General features: G+C 41.9%; 1 protein-coding gene across 1 annotated transcript in view; it reads right to left on the minus strand.

Annotated features, from left to right (window-relative positions):
- Nucleotides 1-12,522: 12,522 nt before the first annotated feature.
- Dtd1 (D-aminoacyl-tRNA deacylase 1) overlaps nucleotides 12,523-23,904 on the minus strand; it is a 193,967-nt gene continuing 182,585 nt past the window's right edge. The window contains exon 6 of the mRNA XM_027421610.2: nucleotides 12,523-12,703. The gene's annotated coding sequence lies outside the window, so the exon portion shown is untranslated. The remainder of the gene's footprint in view (nucleotides 12,704-23,904) is intronic.

Below are 23,904 nucleotides of genomic sequence, written 5' to 3' on the forward strand. Positions count from 1 at the left end.
TGTTAGGTCTTGGACCCACTGCCAGTGGCCTCATATATTGTCCCAGTCACACTATTGTCACCTATATTAAGGGAGTCTAGCTCGGTCTTAAAAAGGCTTGGTATTTTTTGTAAGTGTTTTTATTTCAATTTATTTTATTTTTTGAGATTATAATCATATTATTTCTCATTTCCCTTGCCTCCCTCCGAACCCTGCCATACTTAGATACATAAAAACAACCTGTTTGGTCTGTATAATGTTACTTTTATGTATGTTTACTGGCTGAACATTTGATATTGGAAAACCAATTGTTCTTTTCTGGGGAAGTCTATTTCTCTCACTATCAGCATCCCTTCCTTGCCTATAGCTCTTTGTGTAGGGTTGAAGCCTAATTGGCTTGTCCCATCATATTAGTGTGTCTATTGTAGTTGTTCTTATTCAGCTCATGTTTAGGAAGTCATGCTGTGAGACTTCCTGACTTTCCTAGCAAGTTTCTAAAGGAAGAAAGCAACCAACCCAGCTATGAAACCAATGAACCAGAATGGCCATCATGGCTTCATAGCCATAAGGGTACAGTAGTGGCATGCATATCTTGGCAATAACCAACAGCTCTCTAATTGCATGTAGGACCCATTGAATAAGAAAGAATCCATACCTGGTACTGGAAACCTAGCCAACTACACAGGGCTAGTGAAGTCATGGATCTTAAGAGGCAAATCTTCTACTGACACTTACTTAACAGGATAATCCCTACTTGTATTCTAAATGTTTGTCCTTATACCCACAGATAAGTGTGGTCCCCATCCCATAGCAAGAAAACTTCTCTTTGCAACAGATGGAAATCATTACAGAAAACCACAACCAATCAAAATTTAGATTTGTGGAACCCAGTTCTGATAGCTACATCTACAATACAACTCCCACATCTAAAACTCAGGGACCATTGCAGAAGAGAAATATTATAAAAGCTGTGGAACAGGGAGTTTGGTATGAGATTGTGCATCCCAGACATGGCATTTTGATGTGTGCTACAATGTGGATAAAACTTGAATGTTTCATCAACTGAAATTAGCCAGACACAAAAGGATAAATACTGTATAATTCTACTTACCTGAGCCACATAGAGGATTCAAATGGATATGGAAAGTAAAAGAGTGATTACTCTCTGTCTCTCTCTCTCTCTCTCTCTCTCTGTCTCTCTCTCTCTCTCTCTTTTCTCTCTCTCTCTCTCTCTCTCTCTCTCTCTCTCTCTGTGTGTGTGTGTGTAGAAGGGAAGAAAGGGGAGTTATTATTATTTAATAGATACATAGTTTCATTATGAGAAGTTACAAAAGTTCAAGAGATGGAGAATGATGATGTTTGCAGAACAATGTGAATGTGCTTAAAGCCAGAGAGATCATTAACCTATACATTTAAAATGGCTACATTCATAAAGTTAGGTTATGCGTATTTTTCATAATAATAAAAAATGTAAGAAAAGATAAATGTATCTATAAAATAGCTTGTAGCCTATTATAAAATATATACATATGTAAGACAAATTATGTCTCTTGAAAAATATACATATAGTGGTTTTTTACTGGATCAGCAGGTAACAGGTTCCTGAGACACAGGACTAGAGGATCAGAAATAATAAAAGAAGGAAAGTTAGAGTCAGGAGGTCTTTCACAAGCTGTATCTTATGCCAAGCAAGTTTATTAAGATGTACAGCATCTTATATATGGCTGTAGTGGGAAAATGGGATAGAGTCAGCAAAAAGCTATCATACAGTAGAATGAAGTCAGCGGAAGGAAAATTGCCCAAAGGAAAACATAGGATATCTCAAGAACTTCCCAGACCAAGCACTCAGGGACCTTGGTACTGATAACCGCAACCCATCAAGTCAGGGAAATATCGGGTTTCCAGGATCTAAAACTGCAGCTCCCCCAAGGCCCTGACTCCAAGTCATTACTGGCCTTGCCAAGCATGTTCCTTATTTTAGACAAGGAACTAAGTTACTTCTCCACATATCAGGTCCTCAGGGAAAACTCCTAACCAGCCCCTAACCCCCAATAAGTTTTTAAATATGTCCACAAATTGTTCATTACTTCTCCCTTTAAAAGGTAGAACACAGAATCTTCACAGTGCTAGAAGGTGTTAAGAGGTCGCTGGAGGAGGATTTATCATCAATAGTCTTACCCAGCCATTAATACTGTATGCAATATAACCAATGGGTCAGTTAAAATATGCTTACTGGTGCAACAGTGGCAAGTCTGTAATGGTAGTAACCACTTGCTCTCTAGTTGGATTTGAGGCCTACTTCTGTAAACCCAGTCAAAAGCCCATGGGTAGGGATGTCAAATGCCCTAATAGAGGAGTGCTGCTATTTTTTTCTTTTTTTTGCTAACTGGACATGATGTGCCCAACATATATACCAAAAGATTATTGCTGCTATCGGTTTTTGTCAAAGAATGCTTTTTTGGAATGATCAGTGGTAATTGCAGAGACTTGGTATAGTCAAAGTGATCAGAACAGTGACAATTGAATGCTTAGCAATAAGTAGGACATCTATGTCATTTCCCTGCCTCCAAGGCTCAGACAACTCTGCAGAACACAACACAATGTGGAATGTACATGTGTTATACAGCAATTTCCTCTGAGATAATATATTCCATCTTAAAAGAAAGTGCATTAATACTAAAGGGAGGCTATTAATAATAGGGAATAACTCAGAAATCTCAGGAAAACCCTGGAATTAAATGGATTCACTAGACCCCTCCCTCTCCATGCTTAAATAAGCAATAAGAACTGCTGAAAGACCAGCACTCTGTAAACTGTCACTCTGCCTGCAGGTTACATATGAGCTTTAAATTTCCAGGTTTTGCGCTCTGTCACTCATACTGGGGTGGGCTTAGAGTTATCCCTGTGCTTGTGAATGAACCCCTGATATTCCTGAAGTATCCATAATAAACTCATTGTGTCACCAAATTATATTTGGTAGTATCCTTACTTTGGTCTGTCATCAATTCCCAATCTGGGGTGGAGACATGTTTGCTCATGTCTCTCCAGGTGGATAGTCATACAATAATATTAGAGCCAGAAAAAGTGGTAGGCTGATGGAGAATGCCAGCTTCCAGTAATTACATAGCCATTGTGCTTTTCAACTCACGAAAGCAGTGGTTGCCTGAAAAAGCTAGAAGATATTGAACCTGTGGATAGCCTGTCATGAATGGAGAAAGGAGTTTGTCAGTCATCGACCCTCCCTAAGGATTTATATGTAGTTATGGTTGGTGGAGTGAGGGGCATTCTCTTCCAGTGGTATAGCCACTGGTAAGGTGCCATGCTCCTATAAAAAAAAATTCCTCACTCGTGCTCATATAAGCAACTCTAATGTAACTCCTTGGGTCATCAAAATAAACCCAAAAGCCTTAGGGAGAACACTTTGGAAGAGTCAGAGGATTAGCCAGTGTGGAATGAAAATAAATGGAGATGATGGGGTATGTGTGGAGACAATCAAAATACAGTATATACGTATATGAAAATCCCATTGTGTGTAATTAACATAAAAATAAAGATAAATATATATGTATAAATGGCAGCTCCTAATTCCCCTTTATTATGGAAATTCAAAGGGAGACAGAAAGAGGCAGTTAGAAAGAACAGAGAAGAAACTCTAAGTTTTGAATTTAAACGAAGCCAAGAAGTGAGAAGGAAAGAAGAGAAATGCTCAAAACTGTCAAATGATATCAGACAACTGCACAAGTGGGAATCAAGAGAGACACTGCTCCCTCTTCACCTCTGAGCACAGTGGAGGTGATGGTGGGACAAGGTGACTCCAAGCACACTCCTCAAGGGAAGTGTCTGAAAAGGGAGCAGGGACTGAAGACACAGAAAGTGAAGAGAAGTTATTTCTTAGAAGGAAATGCATGGCTTAAGAAGAGAAGCAATAAACAAGAAGAAATTGCCCCTCAAAGCAGAAGGAAGCTATCGTGTACTGAAGGAGCTTCATTGGGATGACACTGAATCTCAGTAGCAGGGCTTCATTTGAGCAGTCAACTACCCCCTGGCACTCTTACTCCATCCTCAAAGTGGAAATAAAAGCATTGCCTGTGTCATGTCACAGATTTGGCTGTAAAAAGAACAGGAGTTATACCTATCGAGTACCCAGTACAGTATGGTCAATGCCTCTCATCATAGAATCAAACACATACTAAACCTGAGAAATGTCCACAAGCCAAGCCAAGGCAATCTCAGAAAAACTTCAGTGAGACTATGGGTCTGTGGAAATATCTAGTGATTCTAACTCCTTCCTCACAGAGTCTAAAGCAATAAGAGTGAAGACAAGAAACAGTAGGCAGAAGCTAATAACTGATAGAAGCAGAGCTGAAGAAAAAGAGTTAATGTGACTCAGTGGGCCGGCCAGTGAGACCTCACAATACCAGGTGGAGTTAGCCCATATGTATAAGGGAGTTGGGGGAGACTTTGAGAGTGGTAGAGATTTTCTTGGCTCTTGGTGACCTTAGCTCAGGAGCTATGTCTCAGAATATATGATGGCCACCAAAGCTGCCCCTCAAGTCAGTGACGTTGGGGGTTTGTCTTAGTTAGGGATTCTACTGCTGTGATGAAACACATGACTAAAAGCAACTTGGGGAAGAAAGGGTTTATTTCACTCACCGTTCCATATCAAGGTTCATCAAAGGAAGTTGGGGCAGGAACTCAAGCAGGGCATGAACTTGGAGGGAGAAGCTGAAGCAGATGCCATAGAGGGGTGTTTCTTACTAGCTTGTTCCTCATAGCTGACTCAACCTGTGGACCACAAGCCCACACATAGCCCCACCCACAATGGCTGAGCCCTCTGATACCACTAATTAAGAAAATACCCTACAGACTTGCCTAGAGCTTAACCATATGAAGGAAATTTCTCAGCTGTGGTTTCCTAGTCTCAGATAATTGGCTATAGTTTGTGTCAAGTTGACATTAAACTAGAGATGGGGAGAGGATCTTTACTCATGAATTCAGAGTGAAATTCACAGCCTTCAAAGTTTAGTTTATTATAGGTTCATAGTTGGGGTCTTAAGAGAGAGCAAGAGATGGGGGCAGAGTTCCCAAATAGTAGGAGTGGTTCAAGAAGTATGACACCATATGGAGCTGCTAGTATGGGAATCTTATATGATTAGTAGAAACTGGGGTGAAGCATGAGGAGGAGTGGGTTGGTATCCCAAGGGGCCCAAACATGAAGTGTTCAGATGCCTCCTCTCAGATTCACCATGTGTTCACATACAGTTTCCACACAGAGGTAAAAGGTGACATGGAACTGGGAACTGGAATTCTCTTCCTGGCATTCTTGGCCCTCAACATGGACATTCTTAGAACTGCTGCTTTGGGGCCCCTGCCCCAACTGTTCTCATCACTTGGAGACCTCTACAGGAAAGTTGGAAATGTAACACCCAAGGAAAGTTCTAGATGTGCAGGAGCTTGGTTTATCCTTTCTGGTTTATCCATCACTCAAAAAAGGCACAGTAAGTGAGTCAATAGGTAGAGAGAGGCGAAGGATGGTTTAAGGAATTTCTTTGAGAGATTTTCCTTGAAAAAACCAGAGAATGCCCACAGACCCTCCCTTTAATGAATCTGAGTTCAAGCTGTGCTGGAGTGAAGGGTAAACAAGGGGAAATTTTGCCCAGTAGAGCATGGACATTTCTTGATTTTGCTCAATATGTCTGTTTGGTGTCTCATTTTCTTCTCTTACTTCCTCTTAGGGTTGGCTAGGGACTTCACAACTCAAAGTGGAGCTTCTTCCTAAAGCCTTCAATCTCTGCCACAGCCTGACTTAGGAATCCTGAAAGAGCCACAATCCCTCTGTAGGTATACTAAGAAAGTAAAGATTCTGTGTTAATAGCCAGCTTTGTGACCTAGAAGCTAAGAGAACAGTCAATACTACAGGTGTCAAACCAGGCTAGCTTGAGTTCAAAAACTATATTCTAGGAAATAGTAGCTTACTTTTCCCATGGGCCCAGAGTGAGGTGCTGTTAGAATCAACTGGTCCAAGAAGCCAGATGTTTAGACAGAAACACTTCTAAAAGAAATGATAGCACAAGTGTTGAGGTTAGCATCGCCCAGCAGCATTTACTGGGATTCTGGGGAAGGTCTCTATCTGTCTCCAGAGTAGTGACTACTGGCCATACATAGTCACTGAATGCTTGATGTGTGAAGATTGTGACTGAGGAACTTTTTTATTTTATTACAATTAATTGAAATGTAGTCATGTGGGATTTCTCATGAGCATTTTTAATAAATAACCCTGGCAAAGAAGTTACATGGGTGTCTGGTGGATGCTAGCTTACTCCTAAGTCACTGAATTATGCCAAAACTCATGTAAAACTCTTTTTTTTTTTTTTTTGGTTTTTTGAGACAGAGTTTCTCTGTGTAGCTTTGAAACGTATCCTGACACTCACTCTGGAGACCAGGCTGGCCTCGAACTCACAGAGATCTGCCTGCCTCTGCCTCCCAAGTGCTGGGATTAAAGGCGTGCACCACCAACACCAGGCACAAAATTCTATTTTTAAAATTCCCAGTAACTAATTTGAGATTAGAATACATGCAGAATAGAAACCAGCTTCCAAAAGAGGTAAGGGCACCCTCATTTGGTGTCACAGTTACCAGTCTAAAGACAAACATAATTAAATTAGTAGTGCTGCATTTATCTCTGGATAGGATGTACGCATGCCCAAGTGTGGGATTCCTGAGTAGGATGTCAAATTAGAAGGTACAATTTAATTATATAATAAAAATAATGTAATTTTGTTGATTATAATTTCTGAGGCAACACATTCAACTTCTAACTACCAAGACCACATTGTCCTTGGTGGGTGACTAAAATAGGTCTTAGGTATTGTGACCTCAACAATGCCATGTAACAAACTGTGCCCAAACCCACAGGCTTTAAAACAAAATGCATTTATTAGCTCATGTGTGAATAAGTTGCAGTTTAGGTTGTGGTCAGCTTGGTAATTATCCTGTTCTCTGGAGCTCAAGCACATGTATGGTAATTTCCTATTAACTATAGAAATTAGCATGTTTGGGTCATGCAACTTTTGTTTCTCCACAGTGGCTTGTGTTCACAGAGTCGATTTTGAGGCAGGGCTCTGCCGGCTTTTCCAGAAGCCCTGGGTATGCTCCAGTGATGTGTGCCTCAGAACTGAACTAGAATAATCAGAGAGAAAATGAGATGAGTGTGAGCTTATGGGCAGCTGCTTCTATAAAGGCCTGGCAGGGGTGAAGACACTCTAAGGCAGTGTGGTTCTCAACCTATGGGTCATGACCCCTTTGGGAGTCACATATCAGATATTTACATTACAATTCATAACAGTAGCAAAATGGTAGTTATGGAGTAGCAATGAAATAATTTTGTGGTTTGGGGTCCCCACAATATGAGGAACTGTATTAAAGGGTCATAGTATTAGGAAGGTTGAGAACCACTGCTCTAAAGCTCTCTTATTATTAAAACAATGGACCCAAGCAATTGGAATTATGCTACCCAGGAATCTCATTTGATGGAGAAGAGAAAGCCTGAAGCCTTACTCAGTCAGGATAGAAACGTTCTCCCCCACCCCCAAAAAAAAGAGTTACAACTTGTCAATCAACCTGACAAAACTAGGATGGGCAGAACACACCTTGACCAAGACTACTTAGATAAGCCCTCTACTTAAAGCTTCGTCTCTCTTCAGGATCTGGAAGATGTGACCCTAAGTTCAGCAGCATGTCTATGTGATGGGCTTGGATTAGCAGGTAAGGCTTCCTGGCACAGAACTACAAGAAGTTGAAGGCAGATGCCCAGCTAGGTGACATTGGTGTCCTCACCTAGTTGCCAAGGAACTGCAGACAGGAGTTAATAGACAAAGCTCTATGCCCACAAGATGACCAAGCAGACTGACAGTTCTTTTCATGGTAATAAAGCCTGGCCCTTGTCCCAACCTTTTAAACATGAACACAGAGCAGCTCCATGGCCCTTAGAACAAGTCACCTGGTCCCTGCTGAAGCTGGAAGTCCTCAGACAGGGGGATTCTGGGAAATGAAGATAGTGGCATCCAGACAGTGGCTTTCATTTTTACAGTTGGCCTAACTTCCAGTTACCTCTAAGAAATAAAGCAATTCAATGAACTTAGCTCTTCTGAAATCTGTCACACTTTATCTTTCATTCACCTCCCCCTCCCCCTACATGCTGGATCACCCACCAGAGCAGAGTGAGGAAGGCAACTAGCCAAGTTCTTTAATTGCTCCCACTAATTCAGTTTTCTCGCACTGTGGTGGGACCCCTGAAGTGCATACTGCAGGCAACACCCCAGAAGAAAGTTCAGTTTAATTAATCCTAAGAGCTTGGTCAGCCTTTACATCTTACTGAACTCACTAAATCAAAAGCCCTGTGCCCAAGAGACAAATATCAATAACTCCCCTTGGTGGTTTTGAAATACTTATCAACCCTAAGCAAGAGTGGGGTCAGGAAAGGCATCAGCACACAAGGAAGTAGGAGAGGTGCTTGCTTTGCAGTTCAAGTGTGCTATTTAATGTTGATTAGCGTAGCTGGGTACACATCACGGAAGCCCCAAGTTTTAAGGTCTTCAACAATCTTGCCTAAATTATTCGTTTGAGAATGAGGTCAACATGAGAGAGTCTCAAGCAGACAATGTTAATTCTCTGTCACTGTGAATCTTTCCCTAAGGAGTTTGAAATACCTAATCTTTGTCTGCTTAGTGGCACTGGGTGGGAGGAAAGGACAGGTAATGACACTGGGCTCATCAGAACACTTCTCAAGTCTTTCGCATCTCTGTGTTCAATTTCTATGTGAAAATCTAATATGTAGATCCTAATAAAGATGTTCTACTCACTAAAACAATAGAGAAGTGTTAAGCCAAGAGGAAGAAGCAGGACACAGGGGGGCACAGTGCATAGTTCTACTCTTATGAAGTTCAAAAACAGGCCAATCTAATGTAAACTGTGAAAAGAAATCAGAAGAGTGTGTGCCCTCAGGCATAGGGGCAAACATGGACTGGGAAGGAGTCTAAGGAAACTTTGGGGAGTGGTGAGTATGCGCGCTTGTTGGTGAGGCATACTGACACCTGCAACTTATTTTGAACTACATCAAAAATTAAAATAAAGAGAGGGGCCAGCGGGAAGGTTCCGCAAGTAAAGGTACTTGCCACATAAGTTTAACAACCTAAGTTGGATTCCAAAAACCCACGGAAGAGCAGATCCAATTCCACGGGGGTTTTCCCTGTTCTACATATGTGTGTTGTGTCATAAATATGCCTATGTACATGCCATACACACTCAATAATAATAATAACTATAAATTTTAGAATTAAAATGACGAGTGAATAGACAGAAATGTACAAAAATACATCAAAATGTTAATTGTAGATTGTAGATACTAGGTATATAGTTCAACCTAGAATTAAAACTTAGATAAATGCCAAATGCTGGCAGAGCAATAAAGGGCAAAGAATTTGCTATAAAAGGCTACAAAAAGGATATAAAAGTTATTGTTACCTAGAAGGAAGAGATCAATGGGCAGTCCAGACATTCAGAACATTAGCTATGGTTATTTTGTTAAAATACATCAAATACAAACTTGGTTGAGTTCTTACATTTGCTAAGTACTATGTCATTGCCTTAAGGTGGACACTTTTGCAAACATTGCTCACAGCCCGTCAAGGATTTCTCACCGTCTCCTCTTTCAATGGCTTTATCAGTCATCTGTCACACGGTGTGCTGCATAGCAAGCTATTACAAAACCCAGTCACCCACAATAGTGAACAATGTTTGTACACTGTGGCCAGGGACTAGCCCAGGTGCTTGGGCTCAGTTGGTCTGTGATCCAGGCTTCGTGTCTCTCCTCCTCCTTGGACCAGCAGGCACCATAGGCCATGCTCTTCTTATGATGATGACTCCAAAGGAGGACAGGACATTCTGCATAGGTACATCTCAAAAGTGCTCTGTCATCTGTGTTGAAGTTAAATATCCAAATCAAATAAAAATGCGTAAAAATAATCATAGGTACCTATATTCCCAGACCTGGAAATGGAGGGTTCATCTCGGACTCCTTATTTATCATTGCAAGACATTCAGAGGTTCTTTTATCCCAAAGGCCAGGGAGTGAGATAGAAATCCTTTTCCTCTATCTGTCCACTTGAATGGAATGTCCATAGCTCCCACCATGAAGAAAAAAAAAAGAATAATAAAAATCAAATCTTGAGTGCATAAGCAACCAACTCAAGTGGCCTATTCTATTTTGCCTCTTCAGCTCCCCTCAGGGTAGACTCCCAAGGGAAAATTACAAACATCTGGCTAAGAGAAGGAATACAGGGCACTTATTTTCCTGCCTTAGTAGAAGTCAATTTAGAGTTTCAATTTCCTTCTCTAAATGTCACCTTTTTATGACATCCTGGAGGAAGAGTTGGCAGCCCTTTCATGAGGTAAAGAAGTGTCTAAAACGACACAGAAGAGTCCAGAGATTAAAGACCCTCTCTCGCTGTCTAAGCTTCCCAGAGCTCTCTGTTTCTATTTTGAGAAGAGCATTTGGCTTCCCCTGCAGCCGCAAGTGAGCCCTTTGAATCTCCTGCCACACTTTTCTACCATTTGCAAAAGGGGGATAATAAGGCTTGCTGCTGGCGATGCACGCAAGGTGCTCCAAGGTGCTCCGGAGGAAGGCTGGCTTCTCGAGGAGAACCTGTCAGCGTGTTCTCCCCAGGTGCCAGATATTTTCAGTGTCTGGTACCCCTAATTAGAGCATCTGCTCTTTGAGAATTTAGGCAAAAGGCAGAGCAAATGGAGCCGAGAGGATCCCTTCCCTCGCCTCTGCTGCAAAGGAGGCATGTCAAGTTGAGTGATGAACCCTTGCTGTTCTCCACTTGCAAAGGCTGTGTACCCTATTTTCAAATTAAGGAGCACATTGTTGGCACGCCCGAAAGGTTAGACCCTTCCACTTCATTGCTGCACTCACTAATTGTGGTGCTTTATCACCGTTTCTGTGAAGGGAACATCTTGTCTGCAGAAACAGCCCCTGTCCCAACAGAACTAAATGAGAGTTGGGGATCCTCTCCAGTTCCTAAAAGTAGACTCTAAATCACTCTCCTGCTCATACCTAACAAATACAGTAAAATAGTAAAAATCGATGCTTCTTTAAAATGACGTGTGTGTGTGAGAGAGAGAGGGGGGGGATGGCTAACCTTGGTTGTCAAATTGGCACATCTGGCATTGAGAGAAGATCTCAATTGAGGAATTGCTTTCTTCCTATAGACTTGTGGTCATATCTGTGGGCTCTTTTTTTTTTCTAACTGAAGGAGGAATGGCCAGCTCCCTGTGGGCAGTGCCATCCCTGGGCAGATGGTGCTAGGTTGTAGAAAAAGCTGGGTGAACATGTGGAGTAGGGCAGAAGCAGTATTGTTACTGACCTGGTTTCTCGTGTCCTTTCTTTCTCAAGTTGCTTTTGGTCATGGTATTTATCACAGCAGCAAGAAATCAAACATCAAACTCTCTCTCTGTCTCTCTGTCTCTCTGTCTCTCTGTCTCTGTCTCTGTCTCTGTCTCTCTCTCTCTCTCTCTCTCTCTCTCTCTCTCTCTGTGTGTGTGTGTGTGTGTGTGTGTGTGTGTGTGTGTGTGTGTGTTTCTGTGTGTCTGTCTCTCTGTGTGTGTATCTGTGTCTCTGTGTGTATATGTCTGTGTGTCTGTGTGTGTATCTGGTGTGTGTGTGTGTGTGTGTGTGTGTGTGTGTGTGTGTGTGTGTGTGTAGATATCAGGGATCTCCTTCCATTACTCAATAGCTTATTTCTTGAGACAGGATCTCTAACAGAACCTGGGGCTCACCAGTTTGACCAGACTGGTTGACCAGTGAACACCAAGGATCCTATTGTCTCCACCTCCCATGAGCTGGGATTTCAAACACTCGACCATGGCTGACTTTTTAATGTGGGTACTAGGGGATCAAATTCAGGGGCTCATGCTTGCATGGTAAGCACTTCACTGGTGAGCTATCTCCCCAGTGCCTTGAAAGTTCCGTAAAGATTATTTCTTTTCAATCATAGGGAAACTTATTTTCTGCCTCTGTGGACATGTTTCTCAGACAGAGTGCAATCAACTGTAATACCAGAAAGAATTTAAAGCAGTTAGTGCATAGCATTTTACCCTGGGGCTCTTAATACAAAGAGTGCTTTGAGGGTGGTAAAGTGGAGGGATGAGGTGAAGGTAGCAACTGGGTTGTAAAGATTGGAGAGCCCCTGTATGGAAAACCAAATGTTTCAGGAAACATCTCAGAGAAGCCTTTTCTGTAACAGAGAAGAGTCCCTCGCTGGATTTCCTAATCTTCCTAGATTTATAATCATCACCCAACATTGCAGAAGAAAAAGTCTTTCAAGCCAGTATAAAAGCATCTTTGATCCCAGTAGCTCTACCACCATATATAAGTTTATATGAAAATGTTTGTTGGGCTGGCAAGATGCCTCAGTGGGAAAAGCACCTCCCCCCATGACCTATGGATAAGACCTCATCTCCATAAACAAAAATAGTCTAGCATATGTTCCATGCTTTATTAATTTTGTTATTTTAAAATAAGGAGAACTAAATCCACTGTGCTCTAAATCTTCTTTCTTATTCTTTTGCAGCAAAATGTTGATCTTGAGTCACGCTTGATCACTGACTGCAGTGTTCCAAAGCATAAGACCTTCTTTCCCATGAACAATGCTTCTTCGGGGAGCTGTTGAAAAAAACATGGAATCAAACATTTACAGCTGTCAAGCTAAGTAGGAAAGATGGATCCCAGGTAAGAGAGACAACCTGCTTCGCTTCGAAAACATTTTGCTTCTGGGATTTGAAACCTACTCAAATCCTTGCCTCTTTCATACAGGGGCTACTTCCCACCTACACACACCCACTCCCCATCCTCCGACCCAACCCCCACCCCACCCTCTCTTCCCACTGGTGTTATCCCAACATTAAATGCAGGAAGGAGCTTCAATGGAGTGCCATCACTGTTATCTGTTATCCTTGCAATTTCACCAATGACACTGACATTGTCCACTTCCGAAGCCTCAACCTGGCGGTTCTGTCTCTTCCTATGTGTCAGTATTCTCTTTTAAACTGAGATGGTTTGTTGAGGAGAAGCTATGTAAGTCTTTGGAATCTCACTATTATTTTCTTCCAGGTATCCTTTCTCACACTTTCCATAGGGGCATGTTTCTTCCTCTCCTGTTAGAGGGTCTCTGGTCAGTCGAAGTAGGTCAGCAGAAGAGGAAACAGGTACCAGGGCTAGCAACCAAATACTGGGGTCACTGTGTTAGCAATTCTGAGAAGACAGAGGAGTTTCTTTTTTACAACCAATATGTTATTTAAAACATATAATAACATATTGTAGCATTTGCATAATGCCCTCTTGTACATGTTAAATCCTCCCCTAGGTCGTTAGGTACCATAGTCATCATGTGCTCTAGATTGGCAAAATATAACTTGAATAGTCTGTATCTTTTTCCCTTCAATGTGGGATTTATGACTTGTTCTCTTCATGTAGTAAACATGGATGGATAGTGGCTTGGGGAGAGCTGTGTATTAGGACATCTCCTTTCTTGCTATTACAAACCTTCCATCACCATGTAAAGATGTCTGGGCTAACCACATGGAAGTTGGGCAAGCCACTAGCAATCACAGCCAACACCCCAGACAGAATTAATATCATCCAAGACCACTGTGCCCAGCTAATCAGCCCAGAGGGGAAGAGCCACCTACAAATCCCACAGAATCATGAAAACAAAAATATGTTACTACTACACACTTCAGAACAGCAAAAATCTGATGACACCAAATGCTGGCCACAGTGTAAGCAAAAGGAACCCTCATTCATTGAGGGTGAGGCAAAAAAATGTCTTGTTGATAAAAAGTTGGCAGTTCCTTCTACTAAGCCAAGAGGTGGAGCTGTAGCTCAGTGGTTTATTATCTGCCTGGCATGCACAAAGACCTGGGTTCAAACCCCAGTACTGCAAACAAGTAGATTAGAATAAGTGGGGTGGCACTCATTTGTAATTCTATCCCTTAAGAGACTGAAGCAGGGGAGTTGCATGTTCAAGTTCAGCCTGAACTGTATAGCAAGATTCTGTCTCAAAAACAAAACAACAGCAAAAACAATTATAGATACTTTTACTATATACCAAGTATATACTATATATTAGATACATGCTTACTGGTGTTTACCAAAACAGGTTGAAAATACTGTGCACTATTTTATAGCACCTTTATTCTTAGCTGATGAAACTTAGAAACAACCAGGATGCCTTTGGTGGGTGAACAGACAAATACAGCATGGTGAATCCAGACAATTAACTATTATCCAGCATCAAAATGCAGTGAACTATCCAACTACAGGGGAACCTTAACTGCACATTTCCAAGTGAAGGAAGCTTACATGACAGGCTATACAGCATGCACAAGGAATTCTAGACTATCCAACCACAAGGAGCTCTAGAAAAAAAAAGGCATGGAGTTGAAAAAAAAAACAGTGGTTTCCAGAGGCTGAGAGGAGAATACAAATAGGCAGAACACAGAGGATCTTGGGAAATAAATGTTCTGGGTGTTAATTTCTTAATGGGAACTTGTCATTCTACATTTATCAAGACCCATAGACTGTAGAACATAAGAGTGGGCCCTCATGTAAACGATGGACTTTGGACAATAGTGTGTCAGTGTAGGCTCATTGGTTATAATGCACACACCACTCTGGTGCAGGGTATTGATAGCAGGGAGACTGAGCAGGAACAAAGAGGTCAAGGATCAAATGGGAATGCTCTGTGCTTCTGCTTCATTTACCTAAAATTTTCTTAGAAGTGTTGCTATGAGTCACTAGTTTAGACAGATGTACAGAAAGCCCTATTCACCCTAGATAGAGAAGGCAAAGACAGACAAAAAAGAAAAGGAAACCACCATCCAAGACTAGCCTGATGAAGCAATGAGATTACTGGGTTTACTTGCAGGAGCATGGATGCCTGCAAAGCAGCTTCATGGTGGGAAAGTCCTGTTGCAGGATGAGTGAGAACTCGAGATGCATCAGCTTAGCTTCCTGTGACAGCCAGACAACCGCGCCACCCAGTGTCTCCTTTGTCATCAGCAACTGCTTACTGTTTCTGTAACCCTGAGGAGGGGCTTTGTGAGCCTTGCACACCCCCTGATCTAGTGAGTCTTGTAACTTTCCTGTCAGGGTATGAGCCATCACAACTCATCAAGGAAACAGCTAGACGACGCACAGCAAACATTGACTTTTGGGGGAGGAGTCAAACTGGAACAGGAAAATGCACACTAGAAATGCCCGGGTAGACTCTGTAGTGAGCTCTGATCATGCTTCTAATTAGGAGTGTTCATTAAAACCAATCCAGGATGGGTGCCATTTTAGAATAAAGACTTAATTTGTCTGCCCCTGTGTGTGCTATTTCTGTTTAATCCTTATTTCTAAGGGAAGGAAATCCACTATGTTTCTCATAGCAAAAATCCCATGTGTGTAATCCCAGCTACTTATGAGGCTGAGGCAGGAGAATCACAAGTTGCCAGCCAGCTTAAACGACTTTAGGAAAACTGTCACAAAAAGAATTTTTTGAGACAAGATCTAACTATGTAATCCTGCCTGACCTGGAACTCTCCATACAGACCAAGCTGGTCTTGAATTCATGAAGACCTACCTGCTTCTGTCACTCAAATTCTGAGATTAAAGGTGTGAGCCCCATCCTGATCCAAAAAGTTTTTTTGTTTGTTTGTGGGTTTATAGTTGGGTTTTTGTTGCTGTTTTCTTTTGTTTTGAGAGCTTATAATAGTGTTAAGTAGTAAAGCACTTGTTTAGCACACAGGGGGGCCTAGGTTCATCTAGTGTTGGGCCTTAGCAACTATTACAACTATGAATTCAAAGTCACTACTAAATTCCATATTCTTCGGAGCCTATTTTGGGTCACAAAAGCAGTCTCTTTCTATAAGGGGAAAGGAACATAGCAAAATGTGTTAATGAAGGCCTTGGGAAGCTGAGGCAGGATGATTGCTGTGTCTTGGAGGCCACTGTGAGGGTTCACAATGAAGCTCTGTAAAATGGGGGGAAGAATTCAGGTGTTAACTTACAAAGAAGCCCAGAGGCTCTCAGCTTTAGCCAGACCCATTCCCATATACATGTCCTGCTCCAGTCACCTGACCCAACACAGTCCTAGTCATCAGTGCCAAGGAGAAGAAAAAAAGAAATATTTGCTTCCTTGAAACGAAATGAACTCACTACCTCTGCCCTTCCTGACTCTACCTTCCATGTGACCTGCATTTCCTCATCTTTGATGAGGAAGTGCTACCATTGAAGAGAGACCAGCAACCCCCTGACATGAGGGATGGTGCACTGAGAAGAAGGAAGTTCCCAGTAGATGATGAAAGGCTAAAGTCCTGGCCTGAGCTGGAGTTCCAGCAGCAGCAAGGTGTGTCGCTTGGTTGGTGTGCAAGCTGAAGTCTTCATCTTTCTCTGCAGCCCTCTGGGAGTTAGAGAAGAGAGGGACAGCACAGCACACTCACAGAGGGAGTGGCCATGGTTTCAAAGTAGGACAGTCTCCCGAATTGACAAGAATTCCACCAAGATCCTTAATCAGTTGTTAGCCATATGCCTCTTGTTTTTCAATGTGTTTCCTAATTCGACATGAAAATGACAACCCAAATACAGGGAAGGCCTGCCACAGAGCATGTATCCCTGAATTGTTTCAATCCCCCTCTCCCCCCCCCCACCTCTTCCCATATCCATAGGGCAATCTGGAAATGCATGGAAAGTCACTGTCCACCCACATTCTACTAAGGAAAGGACAGAAATTATCTTGGGACCGTAAGCCTACACATTCAAGTTTTCCTAGTTTAAATCAAACAATGCCTCAAGGGAAAGGCCTCCCTAAATCCTTCATCTATGACTATGTAGGTCAAAAAAAAAAAAGTGAGGAGTTGAACTCAAGCAAACTTTTCTACTGAAAAAAGTCCCGTGTGTGTGTGTGTGTGTGTGTGTGTGTGTGTGTGTGTGTGTGTGTGTGTGTGTGTTTCTATGTTATTGTGACATTGGAGTACCTTTTACCAATATTAGTAAAGTGCAGATAAGGCACATGGTGACGAGAATACAAAATGATCTAAACTCTCATAGTTTTTTGGTAGAGTTGCAAAATGTAACAGGACACACACACACACACACACACACACACACACACACACACTGTTGTTAAACATTTACAGAATATAAGGGGCAAGGGGATGTTTATATCGAGTGTTGTGCTTAATTACAAACATTATAATCCACTCTAGTGTAAGATTGACAGGAGAACCATCAAAATTTGAGAAGCATATGAGCTAGGAAAGATCTCCCTCGGGTATTGCCACATCATGGATGATATGTTAGCCAAGTATAAATTCGACATTGCCTAAGATGGTGTCACCCTTCCAAAATTTGAGACCAGGTAGTATGGTGACAATCACTGGTAAACCAGAGCAAGGAGACTTTACGGGAAAACATGAGTGCAGACACATCTCAGATTGTGCTAGCCTGATGACTGCTGCTGGTGGTGAATTTGAAACAAACTGAGGCCATGCCTGCTGGCTTAGGTACTGGATGTTAAGCAAGAAGAAAATTAGTCCCACTGAGCAACCCTATAGCCAGAAGAGATTCAAGGATGCTGTTAAATAAATCAGCATCTGTAATAAGAAATCTGATCTAATCCTAACATGACAGCACTGTGCCAATTTCTTTTTTGTGACAACATTCTGGAGCTGACCACCAATATTCTTTGGTTCAAGGAATAAGAGTCCTCCCCAAAACGTGAACATGCCAATGGAGAGATCCTGTGTGAAGCTCCAGAATCCATGTCTCCATTGATTTTTTTTGCCTAATTGTCAAGGCCCCCTATCTATCTTCCCTTCAAAGTATCTACTATAACTGAAGTAGTGATTAGAGTGGCCTGTGGGGCAGAGTTGCAAGTGTTCTCAAGTCACACACAGCTCTATCATTCCGGGGAAGAAAAATATTGGCTCATGGCACTTATGCATGACATAGTTGATAGGACAGGTCCTGTACCTATGGGCTGAGTAGAGATTATCATTCTCAAACTCGCCATGGTAGCTTTAGTCAGTGTCACAACTAAAGTGAGATAAAATGCAACACGGCACTTTAAATAAAGTTCTCAATGGATTCAACATGGACTTCAAGTCAAACTCTGTTTGTTAAAGATGTTTATTGTAGCAATGGTTAGTGACAGGATAAAGGACCCAGCAATGAAACAGCAATGAGAACAACCAGCTTTCATGCTCAGATAGCCACCCTGAACATGGAGTCCACATCAGAACTGCCCATGACTCTGTACTGGTCTCAACCTAGATGACATTGTTCTAAGTTTACTGAGTGAAAGAAGGAAACTGACTACCATTCTTAGAAGAAGCTGGAAGACGGCACTAAATTCTTGAAAACCAGCTTTGCTCCCACATTTATACGGCTCTTCAAAAGCCCTTATATTGTGTTATATCATTTTACCATTTATGAGACTGAGTTACCATGGATGTCATGCAAGCATGGAGAAGAGGACTGTGGGAGCTTGAGAAGGCTTGGAGGGCTGAATGAATAGTGTCCCTAACAGCTGCCATCTTAGTCCTAATCAAAGAGAGAATAGTTTCAGAACTTAGGCTCAAGGGACCATTTGAGGTTAATGGCAAAATACAGGTAATGATAGCAATGTATTTGACACATTCTGAAGGGAAGGAGAATGTTTTGTGGACCCTGTAGTTGTATATATAAATTTTAGTTTATGAATTTTTATATTTAGTAAATTTTAGTGACAATTACTCAGTCAAAAATCTGTCAGAGTATTTTGATATTCACTAAAATAAATTTTAACAAAAACTTAGAGTCCAAGCTTCCTTAGAAGAAACCCCGCAGTAATATCTTGCTTGTACAAATAAAGCCTGCCTGAAGATCAGAAAATGGAGCATGCCACTAGCAAACCATAGAGGTCTGGAGGTCTGTACAGACAGACAGGAAGTGAGATGGCTGGGCAGAGAGAGGATATAAGCAGGAAGAAACCGTAACTCTCTTTTCCACTGGAAAGCTAATGAGGTAAAGATGGATGTGGCTTGCTCCTTCTTTTCTCTGATCTCTCAGCATTTTCCTCTATATCTGATTCCGGGTTTTTATTATTTAGATCAATTAAGAACTCCCATTTAGATTTTGGCACCCAAATGGGACATGAACCCAGGACCCTGGGATTAAGAGTCACATGCTCTACCATCTGACCCAGCCATCTCACTTCCTGTCTGACTGTATAGACCTCCCAGACCTCTATGGTTAGCTAGTGGCAAGCTCCATTCTCTGATCTTCAGACAGGCTTTATTTGTACAAACAAGATATCACCACAAAACCCCAGAGTCTGGAGAAATGCTCTCAGTGGTTAGGAGCACTGGCTGTTCTTCCAGAGGATCAGGATTCAATTCCCAGCATGTACATTGCAGCTGACACCCATATAAAATTCCAGAGTCAAGGGGACCAACCCCTTCCTCTGATCTCCTTGGGTACCAGGAATGCACGATGTGTACAGACAAAACATCAGTACACATAAAATAAAAATAAACCTTTAAAATAAAAATGATAAAAAAAACCTTTAAATAAAAATGATAAATAAACTTTAAAAGAAACCCCACTATGTAGTAGCCCCCACATTGTGAGGAAGCCCAGATACATGGAGAAGCCACATCTGTGTGTTCTGAGCTTCTTCAGCTTATTCTTCCCCAAACACTAGACAAGATTGTAGAGCCCTCCTATCCTTGAATTCTTCCCAAAAAGGCCTTAGAAAGTGGGGATCAGACACACATCACCCCTGTGCTTTGACCAAACTGACCTACTGCATCCATTAAGCATAATAATATGGTTGCTTTAGTGGCCGTGCTTTGGAGTATTTATTAAACAGCACTAGTCACTGGAAAAGCAAGTAGCAGAATGAATGATAGATGGGCCAGTCATCCTGCAGAAGCTCTGGCATGGTCCTCGGAGGCAGCTTATGGCAAAGAAGCAAATGAATGATTTTTATAGAACTTTATTTCCAAAATCAGGAAGCCAGTCCATGGGTCAGAGTTTGCTAGGCCCTGCTTCAGACAAATTGGTGGTTTATTTTTCCTCATGTAATGAAAAGACCTGAAGCAGGCAGTTTCGACAGTTTAGCAAGATGCTGGTTTTTGCTGCCACAATCTGAAGGCTCAAGTAGAGCTGGAGGATCCATTTCCTATGTGGTCCATCCTCATGACTGACAAGTAGAACAACAGTCAGTTGCTTTCCTTGTACTGTTTGCACATCCTCACAACATGGCCTGAGTTCCCACAGAACAAGCTGCTTGAGAAAACTGAGTTGAAGCATTGCTTTCTGTGATGGCTTTTAATGTCCCCAGACCATTAATTTTGCTGTGTTCCTTTTATTGCCATAGATCACCCCAATGAAATAACAGCTTCTAAGAGCCAAAATACAAGGAGGTGGCAGACATTACAAGACTTCTTAAAAGTGTATGGCCACAGTACAGGCCATATACCTGGATGTCAAGAAAGGGGACCTGGCATCTTCAAAGAGAAGGAGCAGACAGTCACTCAAGATACTTTCTGTCTACCACTATTTTCACTATATTGTCTAATGACAGCTGGGGAGGCTTCTGTTGAAAAGGATCTGTCCAGCATGTGGAGTTAGCCACGGTTAGGAGGCTTTGAAGGCCCAAAACTAGGCTGAGAACAGCAGTGGTATGAGGCATCTTTGAACAGAACCACTAATGCTTCCTTGGCTTCTGGTCTCTGTTATGAATCAGGCTAATCCTGAAAGGGTGGGCTCTGTGTTTCCTCCACTTTACTGTGCAAACCAGCTTGCCTTCCTTCTGGACAACAGTCCATGAGACCCTTAGTTTTTCATCTCTGTGTCTTTCAAAACAGCTCAAGAGATTTCAAACATCATCAGCCACTCATTTCAGGCTAGACATCCTGGGGTATTTGAAATTTTTAAAGGTTCCTGACAGGGTGTCGGGGTTGAGAGCTTCTCCCATGAACACAAGACCTCTTTCATCTTTTCTAGAGCCAGGACCAGATGTCCTGACAGTCACCTCCAATTTGTAACTCAATGTCTAGCCTGCGGTTTCTTAAACCACAAGTTCATCATCATCAACTCCTTACCTAGGTCCTCCCTGGCCTGCACTTTGCAATTTCCATTTAATCCAAACCACTTCATTTCATTGCATCATATTGAAAGATACAGGTTACAGATTCTGTGGTCACTCAGGCCTTCCTCTCACCCAGCAGCATCAGCACACTCCACAGGTTCAATTCCATCCAAGCTGTTGATAAATGTTCTGTCTGGAGAAAAGCCCAATGGCATTCCCCCAGCGAATTCCTGTGAGGAATTTATCTGCCACAAATATCCTGGCATCGTCCTTATCTCTACAATTTTCCCCAATATCCATCACAGCTGCTCTTGGGGCATAAGAGCATCTGTATTTCTAGCACATTCTGTGATGGCATCTCAGGCCTCTCCCTGCTATTTTTTCCTGGTTTCCACAAAACATTGTAGGGGCCACCCCAGCATTCTCCTGGGGAAAATGGGAAAAAAGAGAATTGAGTGCTTCTGCCTCTTCTGGGGCCAGATTTTGGCCAGATGTTTATTACTGGCTGCTTCCCTTAGCAGCCGCGTGCCCCTGGACAAGTTGCTTCATGGCTCTGTGCCTCCAGATCTCACCTGTGGAAGCAGGGAGGAGTACTTTCCTCACAATGTTATTGTAAGCATCAATGTAGATGGGGGGGGTGCTTAGAGTGGCACCTACTGAGCACTGAGGAAGAAACGCCCATGGTCATTTCCATCATCATTGATGCTGATACTCCCATTATCCCAGCAGACATGTTCCCAGGAGCAGTATCTCTTTCTTGTAACTTTTAGGGAAAAAAACTATATCCTTCTTTTTTTTGTGTGTCTCCATCTTCAGTTTCCTAAGATGGACATTTTAGGTTACTGGTCTTATATCTTCCTTTTTTCCCCTGCTTGTTTAATGCTATGAATTTCCCCCAAAGTACTATTCAGTTCATGCTGCACATTTAGTGAGTTGTTTTCATTTCCATTTCTTTCTAAATATATTACAATTCTGTCAAGAATTCTTTTTGACCTGTGGAGTTTGAAGAGAAGAAAACGAGATCAAGATATATTGCATAAAATTTAAAATAAAGTATGTCATTGAACCCTCAAATACTTGATTTCTCCAAAAGATTCTTCCTTCATTAATTTCTTTTTGTTGTTGTTTCTTTGTTTGCTTTTTATTGTTTTTGTTGGAAACAGGGTCTTTCTGCACAGCCCTGATCATCATGAACTCACTATATAGACCAGGCTGGCCTGGAACTCATGAAGATATGCCTTCCTCTGCCTCCTGAGTCCTGGGATTAAAGATGTAATACCACAACACTGGCCCTTCATTAATTTCTAAAGTAATTATAAGTTACATTGTTTCTGTAATTCCATTGTGGTCTGAGAACTGACTATGCATGGCTGCTATTATTTTAAATGTTTGAGGCATATTTAATGATTCAGACTGTGATCTCTCCTGGTGAATGCTCCATGCACACTTGAAAAAAACTCTGTATTCTGCTCTCTGTGAAAGGAGTATTCTATGAAAGTCAATTAGAATGAGTTGATGAATAATGCTGTTGTGGTCAACTCTATCTTTATTGCTTTTCTGGCTTCTGGGACTATAAATTACTGCCAGGAAGATGTTCAACTCTGTTTCTCCTTTTGATTCTCTGGAGTTCTGCCTCCTGTGTTATGGCACTGTGTTGTTGGGCACCTGCATGGCTGTATCCTCACAGAGAGCAGATGCATTTACCATTTCACAGCACTGTTCTTTTTCCATGACAACTTTATTTGTTCAGATGTCTGCTACTAACATTGGTACTTCAGCTCTCTCTCAGTTAGTGTTACCATGATATATATTTTCTCATCTTTTTTGCTTTCAATCTATTAGTCTTCGTATTTTAAATGGGCTTGGGGATTCTAGGGTGCAGTTTAGTGGTAAAGCACTTGCCCAGCATTCCAAGGCCCGGGGTAGGATCCCCAGCACCATGAAATAAACAATACAGAGGTTTCTTATAGAAAGCATACAGTTGCTGCTATACAGCTTAGAAAATACATTTAAACTAATCTAATATCCATCAAATAACTCCATACCACTTCACCCATAGTACAGCTACCCTGTAAAAGCCAGTCTCACTTCCTCCCTCCTGTGCCTTGTGACACTGCTGTCATTTGTTTCATTTATCCAGATGCTGTCAAATACTCTGGTACTATTGCTGCTTTCAGTAGTTATGCTTGGCTGCTCTAGAGACCAGGGAAGACTCTTTAGACTTTGTTTCCACATCCACAAGTCCTGTTTAAAGAGAGACAGACTTCTAACTCTCCTAAATAGGAAGTTACTCCCAGTCCCCTCTGGAGAGCAGGGATCCCGTTAAACACAGAAAGAGCCCCACAAAAAGTACTATACTGCATACTGCAGGGACATCATGATTGCAGAACTCAGACACAAGTGGCTCTGACCTCCCCAGCTTACAGATGAGGAAATGATGACTCAATTGTCTGCACACAGGCTAATCAGAAGAGACCAAATACAGAAACTCTGCCAGATCCTTTGCTGGGATCCTGCACAGAATGCTACAAAGACATTTTTAAATAAACTGACAGATAACATTAGAACATGGACAATAAATTTAAGAACAGAACATTAACCACATTGCAATGACAACTCTAGTTATGGAAGACGGGGTTCCTATGTAACTTACCCTCAAATATGAACATTAGCCTCAAACAGTTCAGAAAAAGGAGGCAGAGAGAAACAACAAAGCAGATGGTCCCAGATGTTAGCCACAGATAAG

Source organism: Cricetulus griseus, chromosome 6 (genome assembly GCF_003668045.3).
Source record: "Cricetulus griseus strain 17A/GY chromosome 6, alternate assembly CriGri-PICRH-1.0, whole genome shotgun sequence".
In the NCBI taxonomy this organism is placed as follows: Eukaryota; Metazoa; Chordata; class Mammalia; order Rodentia; family Cricetidae; genus Cricetulus; species Cricetulus griseus.